This window comes from Hibiscus syriacus, unplaced genomic scaffold (assembly GCF_006381635.1).
Source record: "Hibiscus syriacus cultivar Baekdansim isolate YM2019G1 unplaced genomic scaffold, ASM638163v2 tig00008146_pilon, whole genome shotgun sequence".
Taxonomy (NCBI): domain Eukaryota; kingdom Viridiplantae; phylum Streptophyta; class Magnoliopsida; order Malvales; family Malvaceae; genus Hibiscus; species Hibiscus syriacus.
In genome coordinates this window covers 138,685-149,599 of record NW_024062154.1, presented here as the reverse complement: position 1 = coordinate 149,599, position 10,915 = coordinate 138,685, and positions in this window count along the sequence as shown.

The window sequence follows — 10,915 nt, the reverse complement described above, 5'->3', positions numbered from 1 at the left end:
ACAAAACTCATTAAATCAAAGATTTTCAAATTCAGTTCCATGATCACTCCTAACACTAGTTATAGAGTAACCTTTTTCGTTTTGGATTACTTTTGAAAAACGTGATGAATTTTTTCTAATGCATCATCTTTAGTACTTAAGAATAGAACCCAAGTCTATCTAGAATAGTCATCTACCAAAACAAATGCATATTGTTTTCCACCCAAGCTAGTAGTTCTAATTGGCCCAAAAAGATCTAAATGGATCAATTGTAATACTCTACTAGATGATACGCCATTAATGGATTTAAAAGAAATTCACATTTGTTTTCCTTTAGCACAAACATCACAAATTTTATCATTATCAAATTTTAGCTTTGGCAACCCTCTAACTAAATCTCCTTGAATCAATCGTTGCAAAATACTCATACTAGCATGTCCTAGTCTCCTATGCCATAACCAACTATCATGCTCATCCTTAGTAACTAGGCATAAATTAGTCATATTGATAGAATCTAAATGCACCCTATAAATGTTTCCTATTCTATGACCAACAAGCATAATCAAAGTAGATGCAATGTCAATCAATTTTGCAAACACTTAATTTAAAAATAAGACATTGTATCTTTTGTCAAATTCATCTAATCGGATTACGCTTTAATCCATTCACATACAAAACATTATGCAATGTTGATAATCGAGATTAAGAGCACATGCATAAAGTTTTTGAAAATGTTATGCATTAAAACTTTATAATATTTAAAAAAAATCTATGCATAATCATTAAGAAAAATTTAAGGTCAAAATTTTGCAAAACCAAAGTTCTTGAAAAATTGATATCAATTGTTAAAGAGATATCAATTACATTTTAAAAACAATTTTGACCAAAACTTAATATGATGAACTAGAGTTTATAAAACATTACCAAAAAAATTATTATGTTCATCATACAATATTTTTCAACATATATGAGACAAAACATAATCATTTAGAATTATTTAACATTTAAAACCTCATGCATGCATAAACTAAATGAGCAACCAAATAAAATAAAAATATTAAGTTTAGAGGTTATACATTACTTTTCATGTGTGGCTAGAGCATCTTGAATATCATCATCTTCATCACCATTGCTCCCACACACCTACAAGAGACATTTAAGTAGATTTTGGTATCCAAATTGCTTTGGATCCTTGAACATTAGTTTCGATGCCTCTTGTTCCTTTTGGAACCCATACTTGTCTAATTTTAAATCGTTTTCTTTTTTTTAAAGGACAAGTATGTTCCTTATGACCATGATAATGACAATGTGAACATATTGTCATTATTGAACTAGATGAATTATTTAAAATGATCTCTTTTTCTTTTGTTAAACATTCAAGCTTAACTTCTAAATCAAAAATTTCCTTTTCCATACTTTCAAATTTTATCTTTGAAAGCTCTAAATTCTTCTTCGAAATTTCATTTTGTTTTTCAAAATCCATTTTAGTTTCTAGAAGAAGTTTGTTTAATTTGAAAATTTCTTTTTCAAAGTTTTCCGATTTTATTTTTGAAAGCTCTAACTCCTTTTTCAACATTTCATTTTTATTTTCCAAGTCCTTTTTAGCTTTCAAAATAAGATCATTTTTAGTAATAAATTTAGAAATCAATTTATTGTATTTGGAGTTCATGGTCTCGAACTCCGAAAATAATTCATCATAAGCATCTTGTAACTCACTAAAAGATTTTGAATTTAATCTATTTGAGTTAGAAGATACCTTTGGCTCTGTGAGAGCTAATAGAGACATCACTTTTATTGGTTCTTCTTTTTCCTTGTCTCCATAGATCTCCTCAAGCTTATCCCACATTTCCTTGGCACTTGAACAAGAAGAAACTCCTTTATATACATTAGGATCAATTGCACAACACAACATATGCATAGCCTTTGTGTTTTGTTGAGCTTCCTTCCGTTCTTGATTACTCCACTTCTTTACCTTCTTCGTAGGAAAAGAATATTCGTTCTCGATTATCATCCAAGCTTCCATATCATGTGCTTGAATAAACATCATCATGAACCTCTTCCAACGACGATAATTTGTTCCATTGAAGTGTGGAGGCACGCCAATTGGTCTGGATTCTTCCATGGAGAATGAACCGGAAGTGGACGCCATCTTTATCGATTTAACTCTTCCCAGATCTACTCAAGAGGCGGTTAAACCTTCAAATGAGTGAGGCTCTGATACCAATTATTGAGTTAATCGATCGACGGAATCGGGCAAGAGGGGGGGTGAATTGGCAATTAAAAATTTCGTGGAAGCTTTTGCAGAAAATTGAAAGTAATTGCACAGCGATTTATAGTGGTTCGACTTTCTCAAACAAAGTCTACGTCCACTACCTTAGCTGTCCACACTAAGGATTTTCCAACAAATTCACTAATTTGTTCTTTCTTTTGAGTCCAAAGAGATAACCTTACAAAATCCCTCAAGAGTATACCCCAACTCTTGAGAACACTCTTTTTCCCAAAGAGAAGATTACAAATTTGCAAACTTACAAGAAAACCTTACAAGGTAAGATGTTTGCACAATTCTAGAACAAAGAAAAGAACACTCAATAATGAATAAAATTGAGTACAAGTAGTGTTCTTGAAAGCAAAATGAATATTGAATGAAAAATAAGCTTGAAATCCTCAAACTTTAAGTTTAATGCTTTCTCTTTGATTCTCTCTTGATTCTAGTTGCTTGTTGTTAACCAATGGCTTCTAAGCTTGTTTAAATACACCTTGCATCACTTATGAACGTTGGGGATCATTAATGAAGTTATTGAAGCCGTTTAAGTGTGAAAACAATTAATATTTCTGCTTGGAGCGTGGGGGGAATCGGTACCCCCTCATGGGGAATCGGTTCCCTAAGTGTAAAATTTAAATATTTCGACCGTTAAACAGGGGGATCGGTACCCCCTTGGGGGGGAATCGGTTCCCTCTGAGCATTCTGTTTTTCTCGGAGCTAAACCATTCAGGGGCAATCGGTACCCCTTTGGGGGGGAATCAGTTTCCTCTGGACATTCTGGAATTTTTGGCTTTGAAATGGTTTGAAATGTTTTGTAAAATTGTTTTGAAATTATTTTTAGTTTAAAACTTAATTTTACACTTGAGTAAGGATTAAAAATGACATTTGAAAGATTTGGAGTAATATTTTGATATTCGAATAATTATATCGAATATACTTAGAAAATCTTTTTGGAAAATCTTAAAATTCATTTATCTTAATTTGTTATATCGAAATATCAAAATGTTTTCAACACACCCCCTCATCATTTCCTTTCAAGGATACTCGAAGTGTCTCATGGAAATATGCTGCTAATGTATCAATTCTAGAGGGATTAGGGTCAACTGAAAGAATAAAGCCAGAAGAAGGGAAACCAAACAACGAGATAATAAGTGAAGTAGGTCACTTCACAAGAAGTGGGAGATGCTACTCTCCCGAAACATCAAAAGGAGAAGCCAAAATGAAATGAAATGAAATGAAATGAAAGGTAAAGACAACAACGGTGCCGATGATTTTCAATGATGAACCTCTTCTTGTAATCAATGAGCCAGTAACTGAGGCTTAAGAACAAGAGTTTCTAAGGTTATTGAAACACAGTGAATATAGTGTAATTGAGCAGTTACATAAACAACAAGCAAAGATTTCAATACTGGATTTGTTGATGAACTCCCAAGTGCATCGAAACTCCCTACTTAAAGTGTTTAATCATACGTTCGTCCTTGTAGATATCTCTTTGAACAAGCTTGGTAAAATTATAGGGCACATGGTTGCAGACAGCTACATCACTTTCACTGATGACAAGATCCTTAAAGGTGGAATGGGATCTGTGAAATCTTTAAATATAACCACACATTGCCATGGCCATGTCTTACTAGGGGTCTTGATTGATAATGGATCTGCCCTCAATGTGACGCCATTGGCCACCCTACAAAAGTTGCATGTGGATAATTCACACATGAAGGATTATCATAATGTTGTGAGGGTATTCGATGGCACTCAAAAGGACGTACTAGGCATGATAGAGATTTCTTTGTTGATAGGACCAGTATACAACATTGACTTTATGGTGATGGATATTCACCCTACACAATGTCTATTGGGGGGACCATGGATCCATTCCGCATGAGCAGTTTCTTCTTCGTTGCACCAAAAATTAAAATTTTGTATTGATGGTCAATTGACCAGTTTGGAAGATGAGATAGAAATCATCACTTCCGTGACAAGTGACGCTCCCTACAACGAGACAAATGAAGATGCTCTCGAGTGTTATTTTCGAGCCTTGGAGTTCATTAATACAACATTTTCCACTAAAGGAAACAAAATGTCTTGCCATAGGTTATCTGATTGCACAAAGATTGTCGCACGACAGATTTTGGGCAAATGAGACAAAAATAGAAAAGGCCTTGGCAAACATATATAGGGAAGCCTATGCCCTATAGCTGTCAAGATGAAGAAAGACCTTTTTGGGCTTGCATTTAAGCCCAACTTTCAGCAAAGAAGCAAAGAACTGAAAAAGAAATATGAAACCAGAAGGGCAAGACTGAGGGGAGAGGAAATCCCATGGGAACGTATGTTATTTCCCCATCTGAAGAATACCTTAAAATCTAGAGGAATTATTAATATGGAGAAACAGTTGGTCAATGCCATTAAAGAATGAGATCTGGTGAAAGATCAAGGCATGGTTGATGAAACTGTGGAGGGGTTGCTCATCAATATGATCACTGATAACCATAAAGTTAGAAAATATTTGGATGGAATTCGCCATTGTCTCCCTGGGGAAACACTTAACAATTGGAATGTGTAGGATATCCCTGTAGATTTTAAGATTAATTCAGAGTAATAACAAGAAATAACCCTTATGATTGTGCCCGCGAGCATTAAGGGATCTTTTGTAAGGGCAACTATATTAACCCTACTTGCATTTTAAATGAAAAATGTTTACTTTTGTTTTTCTAAATGACAATCATTATATATATTTTTTATTATCCATTCTTCATTCTTTACATTCATTTCATAAATTTTGGTCTCTCCACCCAAATATATATTCAATTCAATTTTCCTTCGCACGTATCACAATGTCAACAGCATGAATGTTTCTGAATTTGATCTTGAGAAAACTTTTGAGCAGCCCATGTGTATAAAAAAATCAATGAGTGTCAAGATGAGGTAGAATGTGATGTTCCTAGCGAATTAGTAAGGCTAGTGGAAAATGAGGACAAACATATTTTACCTCACAAAGAAGATATTGAGGTTGTGAACTTGGGGAATGATGACGCAAGAAGAGAAATAAAGATTGACATTGCTCTTTCAGTTGAGATGAGATGAGATTTGGTAGATTTTCTTCAAGAATTCAAGGATATATTTGGTGGTCTTACCAAGACATGCTAGGACTGAGTACAAATATAGTAGTGCACAAGTTTTTGATAAAGCTCGAGTTTAAGCCAGTACAGTAAAAGTTCAAAAGAATGAAGCCAGAAATACTATTAAAATCAAAGAATAGATGATGAAACATATTGATGTAGGGTTTCTTCAGGTGGCAAAGTGTAACACCCCTAATCCATACCCGACCGGATACAAGTCCGAGATTTCACATTGTCTTTTTGAAACAATATTCTTTACAAATTGATTAAAATTCAAATTCAAAATTTGAGAAAGTAAATGATTTTCATTAACTAAAATGTTTGGTCTTACAAAACCTATCAGAGCATATTCAATATCATTCTCTTAATACATGGCAACTACAATTGATATAACAATATACATAAATTTACAACTATTTTTCTGATCTGAACTTCGTAAAGGAGATGCTGACCTGTTTTTCTCCTCTTAGCGTATCTCCTCGCTTTTCCGGGACCTACGTGTGAAACATTCACATGCTAAGTCGATGACTTAGTGAGCCATATAAAAACCTGATATAAACTATAGTTAATTCTCACATACCTATACATATATTGTGACACAACAGAAGGTTTGAAAAGTTACTACTATCATACAGATTCATAGAATACTTCGTATAACACTTGCACACATATAAATACATAATATCTTATCATTATTGTGATCAATATTGATTTCCATTCATTTCTTTAATCACACATATAAATACATAATATCTTATCATTATTCCTATCATTATTGTGATCAATATTGATTTCCATTCATTCCTTTAATCACATGTCTTGTCTATCGTATTCATACACACCATGTCATATCATACATCCATTATCATATAGATCATGTAAATACAATTCATATCACAAAGATCTATACATCATATGTAGTATGTTTACCACCTAATTATCTCTATATACATATACCTATAGAGTTCACTACATTTCTCTTGTAATTACTTATAACATATCATATAATTTTATTATGTTCTCTTATATTCAGTGTATCATATAAACATATTTCACATAGAACTATATCATGTGTAATAACTGCAACCCATATACTCATATCCAAATGCTCATCGCATATAATAATCATATTAAGTTTATTTCTATTATCTCTTTGTTAGCCCATGTACACATGTGAGAACTATAGATATTTGAGTCTATAGAGGTTGTGCACTAATACTGTCACCACAACTCGTATAAATCCCACTGAGTGACATATAAAATTTGTCTCGAATGACCTATGTATTTGTGTTGAGTTAATCGATTGACGGAATCGGCCAAGAGAGGGGTGAATTGGCAATTAAAATTTTGTGGAAGCTTTTGCAAAAAATTGAAAGTAATTGCACAGCGATTTAGATTGGTTCGACTTTATCAGCCAAAGTCTACGTCCACTACCTTAGCTATCCACACTAAGGATTTTCCAACAAACCCACTAATTTGTTCTTTCTTTTTAGGCCAAAGAGATAACCTTACAACTCCCTCAAGAATATTCCACAATTCTTGAGAACACTCTTTTCTAAAAGAGAAGATTACAAATTTGCAAACTCACAAGAAAAATCTCACAAGGAAAATATGTTTGCACAATTCTAGAACAAAGAAAGAACACTCAAGAATAAATACAATTGAGCACAATAAGTGTTCTTGAAAGCAAAATGAATATTGAATGAAAAATAGGCTTGAAATGCTCAGACTTGAGGTTTGATGCTTTCTCTTTGATTCTCTCTTGATTCTAGTTGCTTGATGTTTCTTGTTATTGATCAGTGGCTTCTAAGCTTCTTTAAATACACCTTCAATCACTTCTGAATGTTGGGGATGATTAGTGGAGCCAATAGAGCCGTTTAAGTGTGAAAACAATTAATTAAAGCAGTTGGGAGCGTCAGTGCATCGATGCATACCCATGGTACATCGGTGCATCAGTGTAAAATTCAAATATTTTGATCGTTAGACCCTTAGTGCATCGGTGCACTAAGAGTACATCGATGCATCAAGTGCATTCGATGTTTCAAAATAGCCATAGTGCATCGATACATGACTAGTGCATCGATGCATCAAATGCATTCGATGTTTTCATAACATCCTCAGTGCATCAGTGCATGGTATATGCATCGATGCATGAAATGCATTTGATGTTCGATTTAATTCATGGTGCATCGATGCATGAATTGGTGCATCGGTGCATCACTCTGAAAAATTGATTTTAGGCTTGATTTTGGTTCAAAATACTTTGTGAAAATTGTTTCAAAAATATATTAAGTATAAAACACAATTTTACACATTTAGTAAGGTTTGAAATTGATCTTAAAAGAGTTGGAGTAATAATTTGATATTCGAGTAATTAAATCGAATATACTTTTAGAAAATCATTTGTAAAATCTTAAAATTCATTTAACTTAATTTGTTATATCGAAACATCAAAATGTTTTCAACAATCTCCCCCTTTTTGATATAACAAAACTCTTGAGTAATTTTAAGATTTTCTTTGAAAATAAGTTTTGAAATCAATTTTGAAAATTACTCCAAATTACTTTGAAAATTACTCCAAATTACTCCCCTTACTATAACACTTCTCCCCTTTAAAACTTTTAACACTTAACACTTCTCCCCTTTTTTGTTAAATCAAAAAGACTTAAAATCGATTTAAACAAGGTTTTGAAAAACATAGCCAATTGATTAAATATCTATATATATATATAGCTTAAGCTGCTAAGATCACAATCAAAAGAGAGATTAGCCATTAGTTTCATAATCAATATTCATTATAAAATGTGAAATGGTAAATTGGTCATATTTCAACTAAAAAGTAAATGATGCATATATTGTAACAAACCAAAATATATATGAAATAAAATTTCAAATATCCATCAAACAATCATCCAAAAATCAAAGAAAGACAATCCAAAATGTTTTAACAATTTAAATTCAAGTTCAACCCAAAAACAATCAAAGCAAGATAAGTATATTCATCCATTGAAGGATCGGGCGGAGAAGGAGGGTAACGAGCTCTCATCTCAAGCGAGAGTGCATCCAAACGATCATTCATATCTTTTTGTCGAGCTCCCAAGGTAGAGAGATGAGACTCAATGAATGTGAAGTGTGAATCCATGGACGCATACCGTAAATCAAATGTCTCCAAAAATGAACGAAAATACGGAGGCATTTGATCTTCTTGTGGAGCTGGTTCCGGTGCAGGCTCGTCATCAGGTACGTGATCATCGATTTCTTGCACAAGTTGTTGAAATTCAGGATCATCTTCATCAACCGAAGTCGGAGGAGGAGGAGCACGAGAGGAGCTAGGAGCAGTTCGTGAGGAACTAGCTCCCGGAGTTTGCTTGCCGGGTCTAAAAACCCATTGACCGATTACCTCATCTTGTTTCCAATCCACTTTCTTCAAGGATGTGAGATTGATTTGATTTTGGAGTGGGATAGGATTGTCGAGAGAGACTTCTAGACCAAGTTTGATAAAGAGGTTACTAAGAAGACATCCATAAATCAATGTTTCAACATGTTTTGAAGGAACAATGTTTACGATGTCCAGTAGTTGACTGAATATAATGTGGGGCAGATTTATTTTGATTTTATTTTTAATACAATACATCCACCATAAATCCCTAGCACGAAGTGTAGAGTACCTACCTCCGGATGGTCTAAACCACCAAGAGATCATCAAATGGAGAAAACGATTGTGATGAGATCGTAGAGTACTAACACTGGAGTTTGGAACATAGGGATATTCCACATTTTCATTCTCATTATATACACACTATCATCTAACCCAAATCGGAAAGCTATAGTCTCGGGGTCAATATTAATATATTGGCCTAAAAGATAGGATCTAATGGTTATAGTTCCACACTGAGTTTCATTTTGAATACACACCGCATTGGAATAGAAAATGCGGACCAATTGTTGATAGAAGATAGGTTTAAGCTGAAACAATTTATCAAACCTCCAAGCTTTAAGAGTCGGAAGGTATTCGAAGTCAATGTCAACCATGGTTTGAAGCGAAGGAATATGCTCTTCGCGAATTCTATAAGTTTGGAAATAATTTTTGTACATAGAGTATAATTCGTCTCTACGACGCTCAGGCATGTTAAAACAAGATCCTAATAGCGATGAAGGTGGAGGAGGAACGGGATTAGGAGGTTGGTTTGAACGAGAATGACTCGAAGAAGTTCTAGGGCGTTTAGGATTTGACATAGTTTAAAGGAAATCGAAATAAGGAATATCACCTGCAATTTGAAACACATGTATGCACAATCAATCCCAAAACTCAAATGAGTCCTCAATAACTCAAGGTTCTCTAAACCATATCCTAATGGGCATGTTTTGAAAAACTATTTGAAAACAATATTTGATTATAATATAGTTTTTATGACAAAAACAATTAAATCAAAAATATTTCTGATTTTCAAATTTCAATTTTTTTTTAATTTTGAAATTCAAATCAATTTTGAAAAATTGTGTGTTTTTGATGAAATTGGTTGTTAAAACTTGTTTAGAATCAACAATCAATGAATGCTCGATATAATGTAATTCTAGAACTAATTAAAACTAGTTCAAAAATCAAAAATTTGTAAAATAGAGGTTTTTAGAAAAATACCTTGAAAATTCGGATTGAGAGGGATGAGGAGTTGTTTTGCACGATTTAATGATTGAAGCAGGTTTGAAAGTTGAAAAGCTTGAAGATTCCGACGAAAAACGTTGATTTTGAGCAAGAATGAATATTTTTAGAGTGAGAGGGATGAACGGCTAGAGAGAATAGTTTTTAGGGTTTGAGATAAATGAGAAAAATAAGCCTTTAAAACCCCAAAAACCGACGGATGCATCGATGCATGACCCTGTGCATCGATGCATATTCAAGGCATGCATCGGTGCATCAACATGATGAATCGATGCACATTCAAAAGGATGCATCGATGCATTGTTAAGTGCATCGGTGCATGAAGCACAAAAAGTCAAAAATCCGTTTTAAATACTCAAAATGCTAAATTAATTAGCTCTAGTGGTATTGGCAACTCATATATTAAAAATTAATCATGTTCAATCAATCAAATTAATATTTATTTGAACATAAAATTAATTTTCATCAAGAATCATAAACTCCCCCTAACTAATAGCAAGAATGCAATCAAAAATATTATTTTAAGCATTTTTTATTTATTCTTAAAAGTGCTAAAAATTATTTTTAAACACTAAGTGAAGATAGGTCAGTTAAACCTAATTCTATCCTAAGTGTCCAAAATCTTTCCTTATCTAAAGGTTTTGTAAAGATATCTGCTAATTGATGCAAAGTATCAACAAATTCTAGAACTACATCTTCCTTAGTGACATGGTCTCTAATGAAGTGATGTCTTATTTCAATGTGCTTAGTTCTAGAGTGTTGGATGGGATTTTTAGTGAGATAAATAGCACTAGTATTGTCACACTTGATAGGAATGGTACCTACTTCAATTCCATAATCAAAAAGTTGTTGTTTCATCCATAAAACTTGTGCACAACAACTACCAGCTGAAAT